We start from the raw sequence: 20,993 nt of genomic DNA on the forward strand, positions 1-20,993 counted from the left end.
GACAAAGCCCCATTGCAAGTGATCATCAGTGTGGTTGGTAGATACAAGGTATTTAGCTCCAATCAGTGGAGCAACAACCCCTCAAGGCTCAAGCAGCCCCACACATCTCTGCTCAATGCTAGCTGGTGCCTTATAACCCCCTAAATAATCTTATGGGAAAGGGGGAAAACCAGCCAGGAGCCCGGTCTACAGGACCTGACTGAATGTGCAGTTGCCACAGAACTGAAAAGGCCCCCACAAACATGTCTTGAATGGTGCCCCAAACAGCCTTGGTTCATCTCAGCCATATTTTTGATAGGAAGAGTGCCTGCAACATGAATACTTGAAAACACAGACTCACTTTACCTCTGTGTCTGAAAAGAAATAACGTAAGAGAAGAGAAATGCATTCCTTTCTGGAATAACTTAGCACAGAACTGAGACTCCATAAGGCCCAGACTGACTTCACTCAAGAGGGCAGCAGCCACAGGAGAGTGTATTATATGATCTCTCACTCTTCTGGGTCGGTGTAGGAAGCTACAGTCTGTGCTAGAGAGGATTCTGCAATCATTTTGAAAATGTTACTCCACTTATTGGTGACTCCAACAAGGTCTGGTTATTGAAAATAAGACTCCTATAACTCCCAATGCCTTTATCAGGCAGCTGGACTCATCTGACAAAACAGATTGCAGATCACTTTTGCTATTGGGAGTGTAACTACCTCCCGAAGTATGGCTGAGATGAGTTAAGTGTCTGGATGACTCAATGAGCAAGTGCTTAATTTGTTTCCTGACCCAAGTTCATATCTAATACGGAGAATCTGGAATGGCCTTGGTGTCACCCTAATCCCCTGCAGATGCTGGTTCACCTTGCATTTGGAGAACACTTCATTATGAGTCATCTGTATTGAAGACGGCCTACAACTGAAGAAGAGCAGCTCAGGACAGAAACATTGAGGAGAGAACAGGCACACACACAAAAAACTTCTGGAAGTCTCTTCTTGTTACTGCAGTATGCAGTGAGATGTAGGAAACCCAAATAATTCCTGGTGTGAGTCATGTAAGGAAATTAACTATTTGATTTAGCACTGCTGCCTATCCTCTCCATCAATTGCTGCATCCAGACTTGCTCTGGGCTCTGTGTCACAACAGCTGTGCTGGCTTCCTATTCAGATTGTCAAGTACCAAAATGACAGGAGAATTTTTCAAAGACTAGTGACTTGTAGAGAGTCATTGGACATGTATAAACTATAGCTTCAGTTCTGAGCAATAAATATGGGAATGTTATATACCACCCCTCAAGCATGCACAGGTATGTGTGGACCATGAAATGATAAAATCTTTCCCTACAGTTAATTATGACTCATGTAGAGATTTATGCTTCATCCAGATCTGTTCTCCAGATTTTCCTTATGGGAAAGTATCTATGTATTTAGAAGCATAGTCTATAACAACAAAAGTTTGCAACATATATTCTTATAAGGCACCAGTCATTTGTCTTTTAATGCTTGCTTGTAGTCCAGCTGGATATCTGTTATTAACATGTTTTCTCAAAATCTCTTGTAATAAAGCAGAAATCAAGGGGTTTTTTGGTGACTAGCTTGCTTAGAGGAAGTTGGCTTATGTTTCCTGTCCAGTTCTGACAGTGGTTTGGTTTTTACTTTTTTATTTCCTTTCTAAGCAAATTCTTCTCTGCCTCTGGTCATTATAGTAGCTTTGCATTCAGTGAGATCACCTACAGAACACCCCTGTTTTTACCAAAGAATCCCTCTGCTTCATGATTATCCTGAATTATTCCTTGCTTTTTGGTACCTTAGAAAAAGAAGGAATACCTGGAAGCATGCTATGCTGTATGGATTGCACAACCCTCATATGGTTCATTTGCTCTAATTCTGATGCTGAGGAAGGTGAGGAAATTATCAACTAGCCTGAACATAGACACATACAAGGCACTGGAGCTCACTATTCCTCTTAATTTCAGGGCCCTCAGACTCCTCTTTTCTACACCCCTGCTTCTTGTTTTTCTGTAACTCAACTTTTCCATTCAAAGCACTAATGATTTTCAATTATAAATTATTTCAGTAATGCCAATAGCAAATATGAGAAGTTCAAATGAGTTTTGATTACCCTAAAGTATTGTACTTAGAAGAGCTGAGAGTACTGCAGGTTGTGAAGTGAAAAATTATTCCATTTTTTTCTGGAACAATATTTGTTCTCTGCACTTCATTCCTCTCTGTTTTCATACCCAACTGAAATAAACTGAGAAACCTTAAACCCAGATATTAGGAAGTTTCCTTACAATTAATCACTCTGAATAAGTAGCATCTGGTTCTGAGTGTACTAAATTTATGGGAGAAACCATAAATGAGATGACATCTTACATCAGGGCTTTATCTTAGCATAAACAAATAACTCTTGTATTTCTTTTGGAATCTGCTGTCCCCAGTCAGATATGAGAACAAACAAGACATTAGTTTTATTTCCCAGTATAAAAGTCCCTTAAAGCAATCTACTGGGAAAAGTGGGTCTGGAAACCACTGGCATTGTCTCAGCCTAAGCTATTTGGATTCTAATGAATTAAAAAGGACAAAATTCTAATTTTAGTAGTATTTTAAGTAGGCTTGTGAGAACTGAAAAGAGGATTGAGGTTGCTCATTCTTAATAAAACAACTTTTAGCTGTGGTTTGATTTTTTTTCCCTGAGAAGCAGCTTAGATGATATGAATATTGATTAGGGCATAGGTACACATCTCCCTGCAGATAAGGAGATGATCAAAGGGCATTACCTTTGTGCTGCCCTTTTCTATCACACAGTACAGCCTGAGAGAGATGAGTTGCAAGGGCAGTTGCAGCAGGGAGCTTGGCAACCATGATGGTGGTGGTGATTCTACAGTTTCCTTGCATGTTATCTGCTTCCCCACAGGTAGATTGCACCCAACAAGTAAATGAGATGGCTTATTCCATTCCCTCATAAAGGATAATATGCTGGATTTTACACACATCTGGAAAAAGCATTGGTTCTTCAGGCTGTATGCATTGCAGGCCCAAGTAAAGGCAAGGCAAAAGCAATATCTTTCCACTTATCCTCTGTGTAATGGCAACCATTGTCAACCATCTGTAGAAAAATGCCACCTTACTTAAATTTTACTTGCCAGATCAAACATTTCTTCTACTTTCCACTTAACACATCTCTAGTTCTATTTTATTGAATCAGCAATGTTTCCTTTGTTTAAAAGAAATTAGTCTGTCTCACAGCAAAACATTCCTCACTGTTTTTCCTTCTTCTGTTTAGCTGAATTGTGCAGACTTGTTCTGCAAGCACAGATTCAGGGATTTCCAAAAGCTAAAGGTCAGCCTGAAATCTCACAGCATACTTACTGTACAAAAGCCAAGCAAGGAAATGTTCAAAGAGTCTTTGGAGAGCATTATCCTAAAATATAAACTTAGACTCACGGCAATCTCATGTGCCTCGTGGTCTGTATCTTTTTTTTTTTTTTTTTTTTTTTTTAACAAAGGATGTTATTAATATGAATTGTCTTATATTCTGAACTCTCAAAGCAGACTTAAGAGATCAATTTTACAGTTATCCCTTTTTCCACAGAATGTGGCTGTCATGTTTTATGTGACCCTGTATTGACTGTTTTAAACAGATTAGATTGCTCTTTTTATTTAATGGCAAAGTCAGTTATTCTTTTCTCAGACCATATCTTGCCCTCAAATACCTTCTTTCATGATGTGTTCTTAAGGTAAGCAGATACAAATATTGAACACATAGTTTAATGGTCTATAATTACAGTGGATGGTCTTAGCAGTGCTGCCCATCCTATGTAATTCCCTTATCAGGGAACACATTGGGATATTCCTGGTCTCAAATAGCTGATTTACCCTGATATTTATTGACATTTTTGCCTGCTTCTCGCAGCTTAAAGCTATCAGGGTGAGTTCCTTTATGAAGTATAGAAAAATATAAGTGCATGGACACCCACACAGATTCTCAGATGACTAATGCTGTTGCTGAAAGGAAAATGCTTCCAACAAATCTGCTTGTAATTGGACCTGACTCTGTGCTGATTCTTCCAAAGCTGGCTAGAAAAATATATACTAATTCCAATCAAAATTGCTCATATTCTGCTGTGAGAGAATTGGAGTTACTGTTTACTATCCTTAATATCCTCCACAAAAAAATATGAAAATATTGTGAAAACTGTTAAAAGAAATGTGTTCTTCCAGTAAGACAAGTGAGTGCATCTCAGTAGTATGTGGACCAGGGAAACTAAACAAGGAAAGAAGATCCTCAGGAAACTGTTGCCTAAATATGTCACCAAAAATATAGGATCTAGTTAGTTTGGAAGCCTGGTTCCTTGTGGTGTACTGAAGCTTAAAGCAGGGGAATCCATAAGTTGTGTTAAAGAGTGAAGCAAGTTGGAAAACTTTAAAGTCATTTTGTACAGAAGTTCTCTTTAGCTCACTAGTGGTTTTGGGGGATTTTTTTTCCCTTCATCTTTTTTTCTCTCCAGACAAGTCAGCTATGAATAGACATATAGTATGGGGGAGAGCTTGCAATGGCTACAGCTGGAACAGAATCCACGCCTTGTACAGCAGTTTCACATTCCATTTAGAGACCATAAACTCTTCTTTCCAAACTTTTGTTTTAGCTTCAATCCTGACAATTTTCTATGCTAAACCAAATGCAGATAGCATTGCTGCATTGCTGTGTGTATTTTCCTCTGTAACTTTGCCTTCTGCTGCTCAGCATTGGAAATATCAGTGGTTCAAGGTCTTCTGGAAGGATTGTGTGGATTTATATCTTCAACAGTGCTTTTCAGCTTGTGTGTGCAAGGGACTGCTGGGCTTCTGCTCAAGCCCAGCCCTTGAGTTTCCATCATTGCTACCCTAAAAGATGAATTGGTGATTGGCAACCAGACCATGCCAGCCCAGCTCTGGGCTGTAGCACTTGTGTAAATCCACAGGGAACTCAGGCTCAGCCAGACATCAGGCTGCCAGACCAGGTTCATTCCAGCTCTCTTTTATGTAAAGGTGCTGCCTGAGCTCTGTAGAAAGTGATATGTGTATAAGATGAGAGCAATAATTTTTAGTGCTTTACATCTATATTACACTTCTAAAGTTTAACAAGGCTCAGGCTTTTTATCTCTTTTTTTTTCCCTTCTGTGCAAGACTAAGGTTATTAACTCTTATATTTTATCATTATATATTTTTACCTACATACTATGGTCTCCTGCTGCTAAAATTCCTTCACTCAGCTTTGTTCTCTTTTAAATTTTTCATTTTTTTTGTGTGGATGCATTCCCTGATATCTTGTCATCTCTTTCTGTATTCAATGTGATATATATATATATTTTTAATTATTAAACTTATGTTTCCTAGAAACAAAAAAAGAAAAAGAAAACAATCATGTCTACATGTGTTGTAGAAGGTGAGAGAAGATGAGTTCCAGGTCTCTGAGCACAGGGTCTCCAGGCAGTTGATATATTCAGTTTGCACTATGTCTACACAAAATTTTTTTCTGGCGTAACTATTTTTCCACATTTCCATTTCTAAACCCTATGAATGGATACCTAAACGTGTGGTAGTGGAAAATGCACCTGTCTGGCTCCAGGTTTTAGCTGCAGAAACCTACCTTTTCCATTGTTGTTGTCACTAGGACACAGCATTTCCCCAGTGGCCTCTGTGAGGTTGCTGTGTGCTTTCTATTCTGTCCCATTCTTTAGTACAGACAGAAGTTTGACACTTGAAATCACTTCAGCAGGTTACAGATAGAACTCAAGTTGTGATTCTCTTGCAAAAGGAAAAAACAAGATCCGTGTGGTTTAGATGCTGAGAGGATTTTTTTGGGACAGTATAGCAAATACCGCTGGCATTTATTTGTAGAGTCTCATATGGGCTTGTGAAAACCTCCAGTTTTGTGGCAACAGAATCATTACAAAGAAACTTTTGCTCCTGTTGCCTCATTTTATGTTTCATTGCTGGATTGTAATTGTGTAACAATTCTGAGTGCCATGGTTCAGCCAGCTGCATCAGCATTATTGTGAGCCTAAGCAGATAGCTGTTGTATAAATTAATGATGCATATTTATACAAATTATGTGCTTGAGCGCTCTGGTGGGTTATGACTATTGTTAGTTCACACCATGTCCCACTTCTGGCTGAGAGAGTAGATAGGAATCAGTGTTTATGAGTTATAACTTCAGTCCCAAAAGATCTGAAATCTTCCAAGAATTTTAAGAAACCTTGTCCCTCATTACACGAACACAGCATAATTCTCCGTGTTTTGTTGGTTGCTCATTTATATCTCCAGATTATAAGCACGTATATTGTTGTTTGAACATTGTACAATTGCTCTATATATAGCTTGTGCAAAGATGCTTGTTCCAGAAGCATAACTGACCCTAATGTTTAAGAAATCAAATATTAGAGCTTTTAATTAAGATAAATAAGCTTTATTTTTTACAGATGTTTAAAAGAGGGAAGTAGAGGTGACGCTTGTCCTTCATTTAATTCTAAACTCTGAAGTATGTGGTTTTTATAGCTTCACATTTCAAGGTCATAAGCATGGCTGTGAAAACTTAAATTTTGCTTTCTCTGAGTATGTCCATGTAAAGAGCTTATATGCTTGGTAATTGAATTTAAATGAACTAATACAAATCTCCTTGCAAAATTCTGTTAAAATTTCTCTGTTTCACATAGTTCCACATGAAAACTGAAGAGACAACAAAGCAATTCATGCTTACTTGAAACTGAGAAAAGCTCCTCTAAGCTTGCTTATTTGTGAAAAGGTTTGCACTACTCTATGAAATGCAGTGCTGAAGTCTGTTATGGATATTTGGCATTCCTTCAGGTGATCCCCACAGGAACATTTGCTTCCTACAGAAAGTGAAACCACAATTTAAAAAACAGTATTCAATTACTTTTCTGGTTTCAAGGTCCTTTTTAATTTTTTTTAATCTGGAATCTAATGTTTAGACAAGATTACAAGCTCTGATGGAAAATTAGTAAGGCTGAATTACTTTCTGGGGCTCATAAAGGGTTCCTGTCTCATAATTCAATGAACAGAAGTATTTCTGCAGCCAGAATTTTAACTATTAGAGGATCAACTGATTTTTCTCAAAGTATTGTAACTGTAGGGGCTGCTTTATGCTTAGGATTTATTATATGAGGAGTTTGCTTTTAGCCTTGGGAATGATTAGAACTTCACAACTTTGAGAAAACATCACCACACCTAGGGACAGAAGGTAAATGAGAAAGTTTCTGTTTTGATGTCTTATCTATTCAATCTTCTGTCTGTATTTCCTTATTTAAGGAGAAGTTTTGCAACTTTTGCAAGCAGGTGCTCAAGATAATTTCTGTGGCCATGCTTAATATATTCAGAGCACGAGATTTTACTCTATGTGCTGTAATAAGTCTACACTGGTTTAAAAAGGGCTTCTTATTGCAATGGATGCACTGTGAAAGTCACAAAAACACATAACATTGTGTGGTGCTCTCAAAAAAACCCCAATCTGCATTAGTTTGCTAACCAGAAGCCAGAAACAGCAAGTAGATTTTAGAAATTATATACTGTTCTATTAGAGGATCACTCACACAGTATTTCATATCTTTTATACCCACTCTGGGTTCTTCTTGAACATGTTGAACAGTTATGATGGATCAAAGATGAATCTATTATAGGAATCTGCTGACACTTTAGAAATGCTTCATTTATCTATCTGTTAAAGTGCTAGGTGGGACCTCTTTTTCCCTAGGAAGAGGAAAGATGGATAACAAGATGCACATGTGGATAGCAGCAGTAAAGCTCATTATTAATGAATTTCCACAAGTGTCTGATTGGATTGAAATATCTCCAGTGCAGCTTTAAAAACTTGAATTGACACAAGGTCTGTATGATCAGAGCAGCTGCTTTAGAAGGAAAGAAAAGGGTGCGGGTATTCAAAGGAGAATCACAAAACTATGGTCATGAAAGACCATACCAAGTTGTCATAAACCCTCTGTGAAAGCCTGAGACAGAAAGACAGGGACCTAACCAATAAGATTTTTGACCTCTAAACAAAAAGAAAACAGCAGTAGAGAAGGTAGTGATTGCTCAGAGGGAAAGAGAATTCAAAAAGGGTGGTCTTTGTTGGATTAGGTGCCCGGTGTCACTGTGATAATGTGAATGTGGCCATAGTTTGGCTTGTGTTGAAAAGTCCTGTATCATATTTGTTGATCTTGTCTTAAAATGCAACCATAGCAGTTCCTCACAGCTCCTCTTTAAGGATTTTGCAGTTACTGGTGGTGGCAGTTATGTGTTGCCTCCTTTTTTTCCCTTTTTTTTTTAAATTTTCAATTCCCCAAAGAGCTTTGTGGTTTTGTTCTTGCATTCTATGTTCCTTTCTTTTCCTTCTCCTCTCCATTCTAGCCAGCTACTTTTGGGAGGGACAAGAATAGCCACTGACTTGCAGTACATGATTTCATCTTCTAGTAACCCTAGGGAAGATAATAGGCACTTTAGTTCTGTAGAAGGAGGGAACAGGAAATCTTGTCTTGTAGGGAAATATGGTTTTGTTCTTGGATTTAAAATGAAAATTACTCTGTTCCTCATTCAGGAGGAATGCTTGTGATTGTAATAATTGTTCAAAGCTCGAACTGTGAGAGACAGACAAGGTTTAAGAAAATGTGACCAAAATAAAGATGTGTTAGGGTAGTCTTAACGCAGGCTTTTTGTGTGTTTGAGGAAAGCTAGTGCAGGGTTACTAAGATGAACTTGTTTCATGTGGTTTTAATCAAAGCTGGGATGCCTGGAATTAAGGGTCATCACCCTGCGAGGCACCTTGAGAAGAACTGCTGTTTCAAATAAGGCCATTGCTGACATGAATGTGCACTGAAAGTTATGCTTTGTTAGAAACCAGGCATAACAACCAAACCAAAAAAAACCAGAAAGAAAACCCACATATCAACAGAATATCTCAATTTGTATTTTACAGTAATTTATAGTACAGAAAAGAAGTAATATTGTTTCTTTGTCCAAGAAAATGAGAAATTTAACTTGCTCAGGCACATCTAATATATTACACAGTAATGATTCTGAGCAGTTCTGAGGCCAAACCACACTTGAATAAATTGGCTAGATTTGTTCTTTATTATATCCACTTCACCCTGCTCCCACAACTGGCTGCAGCATCCTCCTTGCCTCTGCTGGCTGCAGCCACAGCCCTGAGCTTGGGCTCATCAATCTGGTTCCACCTGAATGAACACTTGGCTCCTGCACCCTCCACAGTGCTCCCCAATATTCCAAGATCCCAGACTGGGATATATGGGCAGAAAACCTACCTCACACTCAGCCTGACAGGCTTCACACTGTGCCTGGCTCTGTCATATGCCAGAGCCCTTTGCAGAGCCACAGCTCATCAGGTACCACACACTTCTTCTGGTAAGAGCTCGTTTTGGGTGTCTCAGAGGTCATGATGCATTGCTTTCTATGCATTCTAATAGGGAGGAGATAAGGGTTCATCACAACTCAGCTGATGGTAAAAAATCAAATGTGAGTTCAGTGCCCCAAGAGGCTGCAGGATTTGGATCAGAAGTTAAAGCTGCAGTTGTTTGTTAGTGATGCTAATTAGCAGTATTAATTTTTTTTTTAAAATAGATGAAGTTAACATTAGAAGCCCACAGCTCTGTAGCTTTGGTCTAGGTTTTGCATTTGTTTTAATCTCTTGGCATTAAAATCGAGTTGGACACAGACAGCTTAATACAATGCAGTTTTACCAGGTCATGGGCACTTGTTCCCTTGTTGCCTAGATATCCTGAGTACAAATAAACAAAGCATTCAAGGTAGGCATAGTTCTGGATGGGGAGAAGGGCTTAAATGTTGTTCTGTAAGACTTTACTAAGCAGATGAAAATAGGTTCTGACACATTTATCCTGGGCTTTTCTGGCACAGAGCTAACCTTGTTTTTTGGACAAAAATCATGACAAATTCATGTTAGGATAAAAAAAAGAACTCATCTGAGGAGAAAAACTCAAAGCTGCAGTAGCATATGACAGCCCTCTGTGTGATGCTGCACCAAAGTCTACTTGTCCAGTTACTTAGAAAAGAGGATTGCTGGATGTCTCCATGGGGACTGGACCCATCTCCCCCACAGTGGCCACAGGAGATCTAACAGCACAGCTACCAGTTAGGCTTCATAAAGAAATTCCAATGTGCTTTACCCCTTGCATCCTTCAGAGATTCAAAGCAAGTTTGAACAGAGAACTGGAAGCCTGAAATTTCTAGTTACCTCTCTTGACACAAAAGATTTAATGACGAAGGACTATCATACAAGGAGGAGGCAGAGCAATTGTCTAGATGTAGCCAAAAGGTAGTTGCACATTTAGGGTCATTTGAATTTGAAGCTCTAGTAATCTTAAATTGAAAATTTAGATTTATGTAATGCAGGGACAGAGAAAACAGAAGGAAAATACCACACTTTTCCTGTGTTTCCACTTATTAAGCAAGGGAGCCCCAGTGCCCACTGTTGAGGAATGGGATGGTGTGGGCCTGACTTGTATTGAGTAGCATAATGTTCTTAAAGAAACCCATAAACCACTGCAGATTACACCTGGGGTCTCTTGTATTCCAAATTTAGCTGCACAAGACGAACTGCTACTTTTTTTCACCCAAACTTTGAATGCAATCCAGTCTTTCCAAGTTTCATGCTTAGAACATTTATGTTGTGTGAGAATTTGATAAGCTGTCTTGAAATTTACTTACCTTACTATTTTGTGTACAAATATAGCAAATCACCAATACTAGCAAATTCTGCCTGAAAGGTACTAGCAACAGACTTCTTCCTTTAGGAGCCTAACAGATCCTTTGCAATCCTCCTTATGGACAAGCAGTGAAGCAGCATTTGTGTCTGTGTTCTCCTACTGCACTTGGAATGAAGCTTATTGTCATTTTGGATCAGCTTGCAGTTAGGTTATCAAACCCAAACAAAGAAATCTAGACAAAAAAATTTCCTAAATAGGACAAGATGGTTGCATGGCCAATGCTCTAAAATTCAGCATGCAGTAGACTGCCAGAACATGAGTATATTTTTGTTTTTCCTTCTGCCTGCCAAGCCTAGTTAAATATTGAAGCATAATAGCAATAGCATCCTGTAAAAGGATGTTGCTATTTGCAAGCATCTATAGGTGATTTTTGCTGGGAACTGGCAACTTCTGTATTTCATATCAACACTTTCAAAGACATGTTTGGCTGATGGTTGTTTGAATGCATAACATGTAAACTATTCAATATTTCATCTGTATACTGTTCTGTTTTGGGACATCCTATCTATAGGGCCATAAAATTTCTTTCATGACTGTCCCTGATGCTCTTTTCATTTGGGTTTTATTTTTAGTGTGAGGAGTAGAAGTAATACTAGGATTTTTCTAGAAAAACCTTAACCTTTATGAAAGACAAAAACACCCCAAATACATTTGGCATGTCTTCAAAGCCCTCTCAGCAGTACAGATGTCTTCTTGTTCTATAGTCCAAACAGTCTTCTTAGATGCCCCCACCTGCTGGCTGAAGTAAATTTGCTCAGCTGCATAGATGAGAAAGAATTTCATACTGAGTATGTTTGAAGGCTTGTGAACCAAGTTTAATTACTGTCATGATGATTTACATCTTCTTGTGCACACAGTGATTGTAGTGAAGCAGTTAATACATTTTAGTTACTGTTTTTTCCTGTTTGATAACTCTCACAATCCCTGACTGAACTTTTGTACTCATCGTGCATCAGGGCTTCCCAGTACCTTTACCTGGAATGGTTTCTTTCAAACCTGCCTGTTGAGCTCCCTTCCTTAAAACACCTGACAGATGAAGAAATGGGAAATGTCAGGAAAGACATGTATATGCCATTGAACAGGGGGAAGCATAGTAGAGCTGTTTCCTGTGGTAGAAATGGCCAAAGAGATGACCGTAAGAGCCAGCTGATGTTAGAATTTATGTAGTTGATGTATATGGAAGGATTTAGAAGAAAAGGACCAGAAAACCAAGGAGAGAGCAGAAGAAAATAGGGCCCAGGTTAGGAGTTAGGTTAGACTAAGTAATACAAGGTGTTTGAAGACAGCTTTTTAGACCCAGGTAATTTAGAAGTGGATAATTCAAGGGTGGAAGTTGTGTGCTCAGGTCTCTGTGCAAAAGGAAATCAGAGGAGCACACTATGAGTATCAGAGCGCAAGGAGGGATTAGGTACAGTTGAGACTTTAGATGAGGCTTTGACTGTAAAATGTGTTCAGAACTGATCCACTTAACAACTTAGATGTGATAAAGGCAGGTTTGCAGGTAAGAACAGTAGTTGGAAAACCAATTCCTAACTATTTCCAGAAAAAGCTGTATCTGACTTGTGAATTTAGGCCCTGGCCTGCAGTGTGGGACTATTCTGTGTGGATTCATAACTCACCCTGCCCCTCATCAGCTCTTTGTAACTGCTGCAATAACTGCAACCAGCTTTTCCAATGGCACCCTTCAACATATTTCATTGCCATTAATCAGTTCTGCTGATCACATCAATATGAAAACTAAACTTTATATTTCTAAAATGAGTTCACTGGAGCAGTCTTGGGCCCAAGTTAAGAATTGAGTCCTGGCATCCAAATGCCTCAAAATAAATAAGCACAAAATATTACAGAATTCTCACCTGCATTGCAGGAGTTTAAAATGAGTCAAGCTAGGATGTCTGAATAATATTCCTGACTTTTTGGTTTGTACTCCATCTTTAGCTCCATTAGAGTACACTTTGATTAATAGAACCTGCTGTCACCCTTGTTCTGTCCATCAGGCTATTTTCTTTCAGAAGTAATTATTGCAGTTATACAACAAGGTTTGGCTGTGCTTTCTCTTGCAGTTTTGATTTTAGCTATTCCAAGGAGCATGCTAAAAATGTTGTTTTAGAACTGTGGCCATATCTTGCATGTGTACTGTCAAAAATGGACTAGATTGACATTTAGTAGTTTAGCTCCTGGCAAGAGTTGGATATTTGTCAGCAAGACTGGTCCATAACCAAAAAAGGTATTACTTGGAAAAAAAAATCTTTCAAACAATTTAGATTTCTGCTTCTGAGTGCAAAAAAAGCAGGCAAAAGATATTTTATATTGTGAGCATGGAGATTTTCCTCTAGCAAAAGTATCTGATAAGTTTTCTTCCATAAGGGTTGGTTTAAATTTAGGCTTTCAAAATACACCAAGATGTAATTCTGGTGGTGCTGTGTGTAAATTTGTGTTGCTACGAGTTGAGGCTGCCAACTAATGCATAGGAGAACTCAGAAACCAAGAGAGTGAAACACTAAGGGGAGGCAGCCACAGCAAAGGGACTTGGGGAAAGGACTTAACTTTCGAGTTGTGTGCTTGACCTCTGTCAGTCAGTTGCTCTGCAGTAGGAAAAATATAAACTAAACCATTGGCCTTTGCAACTTTGAGAAGGCTGCTTTGCAGGAACTTGTAATTTTCAACCTTTGAAGGAAATGGGAGCTCAGCTGCAAATTCCACAGCAGTTTGAGGTAACATTTTTATGGACTATTACTTCACTTTCTTTGGAGTCTTTTTTCATATACAAAATGTATGTTGCTACCTGCCCTATTCTTTTTATAAGATTGTTTCCTTTATTTCTCATTGTTTTCTTTTAGGCAGGAAATCATAATTTGAGAATACCACCTAAAAGCCAAGTTACTTCTTTATCCAATACTTGTAAGTATTTCTGTTGTCTTTGCTGAACATTGTATTATTCCACTGAATATATGACCTAGCAATCTCTTGCAGTATATGCTCTTCTCATAGCTATTGCTGTGTATTACTACATGTGTTCCACTTTGATTTTTCACTTAGGCATATGTATCTGCAAAAAATTACCATCAAGGAAGTCTAAGCAGTAGGGAAATCCACTCCTATATTGCTCAAAGAGCCCACTTGCCTCAATTGCAAGCAGCACTTTCTCACACCCAGTTTCTTCCTAAATCTCTGGCTTTAGTATGAAGTGCAATGGTGGTTATAAATAAATACTAGGTGTTTGCTGGCTGATGAATACCTATACCGATGCCAAACAAATTAAATCTACAGTCCAGGAAATACTCAGGATGCTTCGTCTTAAATCAAGAAAATCACTCTCATTAAATCAATTAGGTAGCACTTAGAGGAAAATTGATCCAGGATATCTGAAGGCATTAGTAAAGTGTTGGGTTGTTTCTATTCCATTAGGGTTATATCCTGGCCAGTGGTTTGACCAGGATACTTGGAAAATCTCAAGCCATTCTACCAGAGGAGCTGTTGCCCTCTCTGCAGGTGTTCAGCAGGAGTCCTCAGCAGAAGGGGGAAGGAGGGATTTTCTCAGTCCTGTTCTCTCATGCTGTTACTGCTTCTTCCCTTTGATCCACAAACCAAGGCAGCAGCTCCTCAATCTCTGTGGGGAAAGCAGCACCTTGCTGTATCTCTGCCTGCTGTAGATCCTGAAAAATGACCAATGTCAGAGGGGCCAAGGTGGGTCCCTGCCATGTGTGCCAGCCTAAACACAATCATATCCTCAGCACGTTTGCAACTGTGCAATGCAGTGGCTCATGTTGGAAAGCATGAATAGCTCAATATGGTATAAAGGAATCTGTAAAGGCTCCAATTTCTGTGGTCATAACCCTCTCTGATTTAGGGAAACTGTTTATTTTAATAGTTCACTTAGTTCTACTGATGCACTCTAATTGAATTCAGCTGAATTATTTCCCTGTCTGCTGCCAGCCTTCATCCTCCTGCAGCTCCCTGACAACCAGGTCCAGGGTAGGCCTCTAAAAGAGGCACAGACTCTCTTCTGCAGTCTGTTGAAATATCAGCCCACTCATTATCAGGCAGATCACTATCCAGACTATTGTCAAGAGTGAGCCTCGTGTCCGAGCTGGCCTCCCATTCCCAGCAGCAGAACCCTTCCCAAACAGCGACCTTCTATGTCCTCACAATGACCAGCACTTTGGGACAGCAGCAGCAACAGCATTTTCACCCACACCTTTTTTAAAATGTAAGATCTATAAAATATGTATATTTCTAAAATCTATTAAAATATCCAAATTCTATAATTTGTCTATCCACGGTCTACTGCAGTGGTAAATTATGGCTTTGCCTGTAGATGCTCCATCTAGGTACCTTATAAAGCATCAGCAGTGCATGCCTACAATCTACTGTAAAACCTGGGCTAGACTGTAAAGCACAGAGTCATCATTTCTGGGTTTGCAGAAAGAACTGAGTGCTTGTGACACATCCATGAGCCTTGTTTGGCCAACCAAATGGTCCAACATGAGCAAGCTGGAAGTGGGGTGAAAAGGTTTTGAAGCATTTTTCTTTTAAAACTTAGCTTGAAGACTACAGGATATTCTAGATACATTCAGAAGATTCAAATAGAGCTTCATGGCAGTTTGAAATGTTCAGCATTTTCCTGTAAAATTCCTAGGAATGGGAGTCCAGATTCATCAACAGTCTTGCCAAATTACAGTCATGATTTTGCTCTCCAAATGTGAAACTCCCACTGAAATCACTTGGTCACTTTCTATTAACTTCAGCCTCAATTGAACTAATCTTAGGAGAAACAATCAGGGAAAAGTTTCATAGTGCTTCAAGAATGAGAAAATAATAACAAAATTTCTACTAGCATTTTGGGAAGCTTTTATATAAATGGACAACATTGGAAATTGACTTTCAAACGAAAACCACATAATAGTCTGAAATGCAAGGGAATGTGGCTTGACTACAAGAGACAAATTCCTTTATATTGTATATACACTAAGGAGAAAGAAAATATAAATTTTATAAAATTCTCTTGCTAGATTAGCAATATGCAAATAACTAGTGCTGAACTGGGGAAAAAAAATTACACTTGCTAAACAGCCCGCATCCCTCACCCAGCTACTGCATGAGCAAGCCTGCACTTTTTAAATGCATGTTCCTGAGACGAACAGACCACAAATCCTGTTAAAACTTTGCTTTATGGGACATAATCCCAGTTTCTCCCCCTGAAAGGCAGGATACTCAAGTGCTACAGCACTAAGAGAAGCAGAACTGTAAGTGGAATGCTGAAGACGTGATTTCATTTATAAAACTGTAAAAAACTAAAATGAGGGCTATAAGGAAAGGATGCTGAATCATAAACATTAACAGAAGTTTTTATGTCCTAACTTTACTATTGTATCCTTTGTGGCATTGCAGGGACGGCAATGCAGGGAGTAATACAATAATATTTCCTTGTGACATTTGCAGTCTCTACTGTGCACAGCATTAATGTTGTTTCATTGGAATAATGTTATAATTTTTAACAGTTTAACTGATAGTCTTGGTGTTTGGGGGAATTTCCAAGTACCTGAAGTACATGGGCTGCAGTAGCAAAGTCCCATTATCTTAGCATAGCTGAGTAGGGAATCATTCCCTAGCTCAATGTCTGTTTTTGGCAGCCAGTGATTTGCCTGGTGCATGCAGGAGCTCACTGCCAGACTAGACCAGACCAGAATCAAGTAAATTAAAATTTCCTTAAAAAGGGGGATTTCTGTCTTATCTATAGAACTGAAACTAGGGCAGAATGTTTTTGTCTTTCCTAACCTTTCCCCCCTTCCCTTCAAAATACTACAGTATTAGGTTGTCTTACAGCATTCTGAAAAACTTCATATTTTGCTCTTTCAAACTATCTTTATCATGCCCAAAACAGAAGATAATTTGGTTTGGTTTTATTAAAATCCTTTCTGAACTTTTTACACTGTAGCTATTCTTCCCAAATGAGTCATACAATAACCATTCCCAGTTTGTAGTCAGTTCTCCAAAGAAGCAGTAGAAAAAAGAAACAACTTCCTTTTAAGGAAATGAGACCTGTTTGTACAGATAAACCTCTTTCTGTTTCTATTTGAAGACATTCTCCATAACCCAAGAATTGATAGTTATAAAAACACTACCTACTTTATTTGGACTACAAAAACAGTCCTAGCTATAGAACATTGTTTAATTTAGCCTAAAGCATCTGTATATACACTCACACATGAGGGCGTTCTTGAAAAGACATATGCAACATGTCAAATGAGCAGCAAGTTTACCAGAAATCTGTAAGAAACAGCGTGACATTTGTTTGATTTCCTTTCATGTAGTATTTTAAAATTGATTAATTTAAACAAAGGAGTATTTAATATTTATGTGAAATGAAAACAATTCAAGAGTATGTAATTGTATAAGTAAGCTAACAGCAATTTCTTTTAAAGTGCTGTATGGCTCCCAAAAGGAATCATGCTGCTTGAATGCTAGACAATATGTATGCTCTTAGGATTTGGGAAAATATCTGCATGCCATAATTTGCTGTGACCATCCATGAACCTCTGAAAGCCACTGTTATTTTAATAAGAGCTTTGTTGTACTACTCAATTTCTGTCCATAGAAACTGTAGCAGGTATTTAAGTGTCCTCACTGGGCATTTTGTTCTCAGACTGTGGGCCTGCCAAGCTTATTCCATTAGCCCTGCAACCAACAAATACCAGTTTCTCTAGTACCACCTGAAAAAAGATTAAAACATCAAAAGCTTGGGATTACTTATTACTTGGGGTTTTTTCTTCCTGGGAGGGTGGGATCACTTTGCAATCCAGGACATCCAGAAATGTATTCTTATTTTAATGGAATCTGGAACTCCAGTAAGAACCAGATTCTGGTTGCTGGTACTGTAAAGAAAGTTGTATTTCTCAGGAGACCCACAGTGAGTTTTAAAAAGCTGGACTACAGGGATTTTTTAAGATACCTGATATTCTTTTCAAGATATTAATTTTTAAAGTATAAAAGGTATGCAAATTAAACTATTTCACTGGGTCTGTTACTTATATAGGAAGGTAAGAATAGAGTTATAAATTAGTTAAAGGTTGAAGGGGACAAAAACCTGATATTAATTCAGACACATAAGCAGAGATGAATTGTTAAAGTTGTATTGCCATCCATTTATCTCTGAACCCCTGACACTATAGTTTATTAGAGAGGTGGAGACAACAGAATCCTTTGTAACAGGGATTTATGTTACCAGAGGAGCTACAACAGATTTTTCTGTGTAGTTAAAATAAATTAATCAAAACCAGCAGGGGAGTGTCCTTGAATTACAATGGTTGCATTATTCTGAAACTGTAGATTGAATTTTTAAGGAAATCCAAAAGACATGGAGCTTGGGAAGGAGCCAGTTGGGGTTGTTTTTAGTGCTGCTATTTTTGATAATTCTTAATATAAGAATCTAGAGTATTGTTTCAAGCAGACCTTTGGCATATATTTTTTATTATTTTATTTAATTTTCTTCCTCTGAATTACTTTTTTTATGTATTAACAGAAACATAATATGGCATCTCTCATCCCAGATAGATGCTGAAGTACCTTCATGATCTTTGTCCAAGATCTGTGCCAGCTTTAAGACATTTGCTAAGGTAAAAATGCAGTTCCAGAGACAGAAGGCTGCACATTCATGAAATGCATCGATCCTATAGCAAGACCAGCCCAATGTGCTCCTTCTGGGAGCTGAAGTAATGTTTTCCTAACAAACCTTTCACAGAGGAAAGGGATGAAGGTAACTGATGTCATTAGATCATAGGCATGAGTTGGAAGTTTGGTTTAAAATATTTTTTAGAAGTGAAATTCCCACAGAAGGTCAGAACCTCCAGGTGCACGATTCTTGCTGGGATCAGTGAGGAATGAACTCAGCAGGGAATGGCCACATGCTGAAGGCACAGCATTGACTTTCTGCAACACTGGTTCTGTCAAGGAGGAAGGGCCTAGAAAAACATCACCATTTGAAGTGCTATTATTTATGTTGAGGCACAGCTTTTATTTTTAGCATGGATGTAATTTTAATAAAACCATACTGCTAAGTATGACAGATAAATATCACTGCTGAATCCCTCAAATGAGTGAAGCCTAGGACAAAATTCCTACTTGCTTAATTAGTTTAAATTAAATCCTGGTTTCTTCCAAAACTTTGAATCATAGAAATAAGGATTAAGAAACATAACAGGAAAATGCTATGAGACTAAAATAAAAAATATTTTAAAATCTTACTCAGATGTTAGAATAATAATTTAAAGAATTTTCTAAAAATAGCAACAAAAGAAAGAAGCACATACAAATGCACAGGATAATCTTGACTGCATCATACATCTGGAAAATATAAGTGTACATGAAAGAGCTGCTCATTTTGAGGATTTAATTTAATAACTCGTCCTGCTCAAGAAGATTAACACGTGGCCATAAAAAACCTGCTTGCCATCAGATTTCACCCCAACATGGTCATAGAAAGATTCCAGTAGCCCAAGTGGTATTACTCTAGGATAGCAGCATCCCTTTTAATTTTGTATGGCTACTGTTGCTCCAACTTTGCTCCAAGATGTCCTGCATATTTTTCAACTATTAAATAATGCATCTGACTTGGCTGCATTGTTGTGGAACCTCCAAGTAACCTTACTATGTTTAAATCCTAAACTGTGCCACATCCTCATGACTTGATTTTTAGACCGAAAACTGCATAGGAAAGCAACAAATAACTGCATCTTGTACCAGTTAAGAGGCACCTTTTGTAAGTATTTTTCAAATGAAGACTCTGGCAGCTACAGATCCCCCATGTGACATTTCCCTATGGAAAGTGCATCAACTCCCAGCAAAGGTCAAATACTAACTTTAAAACAGGAGAAAAAAGCAGAAGAGGAAATGGACATCATTGCCTTCTCCTCTCACATCCACTGTGCTGTTTTCAGAGCTTATTTCTGAAAGAAAAAGCAGTCTCAAGGAACATCTGGCAATATGACAGCATAGGGTGAATTTTCCAAGGAGTGTAAAGAAGCCCCTGGTAATGTTGAAGTCTGCCCTGATCTGCAGCATTTTCCAAATGCCAAGCACCAAACAAAAGGAGTAGAGGCTAGGAGGAACTTGTGAAGGCACAGTGCTTAACTGAAAAGACATTCATGTAAATTGGTTCTGTTATTTTGTATTTGTTTCCTGAGCAAGTGCTTCCCAACAATTCAAATTACTAAGTATGTTGAAAATCGGTAAGTTTTGTTACTCTTTATCTTATGGCACTGATTTTAGCTTTTCAACAAGTCTTATAGTCGCTGTTTTCAGCATGCTGGTGATGTAAGGAGTCATTTTAAAACTAACTGAAGATCAGGAGTGCCCTTTTAAGCAACTGAATAGGAATGTGAAAATGTACAGTGCTCTTTTTCACCTAAAAGATGATAAACTGACTCAGATAAGACTTTGCTGACACCCCTTACTAATATTTCTTTGAGAGAAAGCTCCTATTATATGAACTGCAAGTATCTCCTCAAGTTTCTCTGGGAAGCACACTTTTTAAGGATGATGTAGTCTTTAAAAAGATGTCAAAGGCCAGCACCTCCATAAATTAAATTCAGTGTTAGAATCAGTGTCCAGTTTCCTTTTCTCTTTATTATTTTGCCCTGAAACTTACCTTTTTCTTATTAACTTATACAATTAATTGAAAAAGCACAGCAAAAGCATTTTAATGTCACTGTGTTGGAGAGGATTGTACATTCTTTTAACATGCAAGAAACTAGTCAAAACCAGCCAAGTGCAGTTGTGTCAGGATCTGTATTTGAGATACTGCTTTAGGGTGGGACTAAATGTGTTTAAATAATGGAGAAACTAGAGGTACAAAAGGCCTGTGTGAGCCAAGTGAAATGGCCAAAAGGAAACACAAGCACATGAAAATATCTGGCCTGAGAGCATCTTGCAAATGTGAAACTGAAGAAATCCACAAAAGTTCACGAAGATTTTAAATTAAACTAAACAGTGCAATTTTTGCTTTAAGGGACATACAGGTATAACATGAATATGAATCCCCATGGATGTGAATTATATTATATGTAAATCCTCATGGGTGAACACTGCTTTCTGTAGTACTACTCTAAAAGCAAAGAGCATTTTGTAACACATCCTTTCTTCTCATAATGACCTGATGCAAAGCTATTGGAAGAAGATTTTTAGTTGTTTATCAGACAAGAGAGGCACTGCATAGGG

At 38.2% G+C, this 20,993-nt stretch overlaps 1 protein-coding gene and 1 long non-coding RNA gene across 4 annotated transcripts in view; one reads left to right on the forward strand and one right to left on the reverse strand.

The window, feature by feature from the left end:
• The window catches only part of SYNPO2 (synaptopodin 2), a 76,817-nt gene that overhangs the window by 44,456 nt on the left and 11,368 nt on the right, over positions 1-20,993 (reverse strand). The gene's annotated exons all lie outside the window — the stretch shown is intronic.
• LOC140684010 (uncharacterized) overlaps positions 1-20,993 on the forward strand; it is a 34,093-nt gene that overhangs the window by 3,799 nt on the left and 9,301 nt on the right. For both annotated transcript variants that reach the window (XR_012055807.1, XR_012055808.1), the window contains exons 2-3: positions 13,619-13,679; positions 18,301-18,394. This is a non-coding gene — a long non-coding RNA (uncharacterized lncRNA). The remainder of the gene's footprint in view (positions 1-13,618; positions 13,680-18,300; positions 18,395-20,993) is intronic.

This window comes from Taeniopygia guttata, chromosome 4, assembly GCF_048771995.1.
Source record: "Taeniopygia guttata chromosome 4, bTaeGut7.mat, whole genome shotgun sequence".
Taxonomy (NCBI): Eukaryota; Metazoa; Chordata; class Aves; order Passeriformes; family Estrildidae; genus Taeniopygia; species Taeniopygia guttata.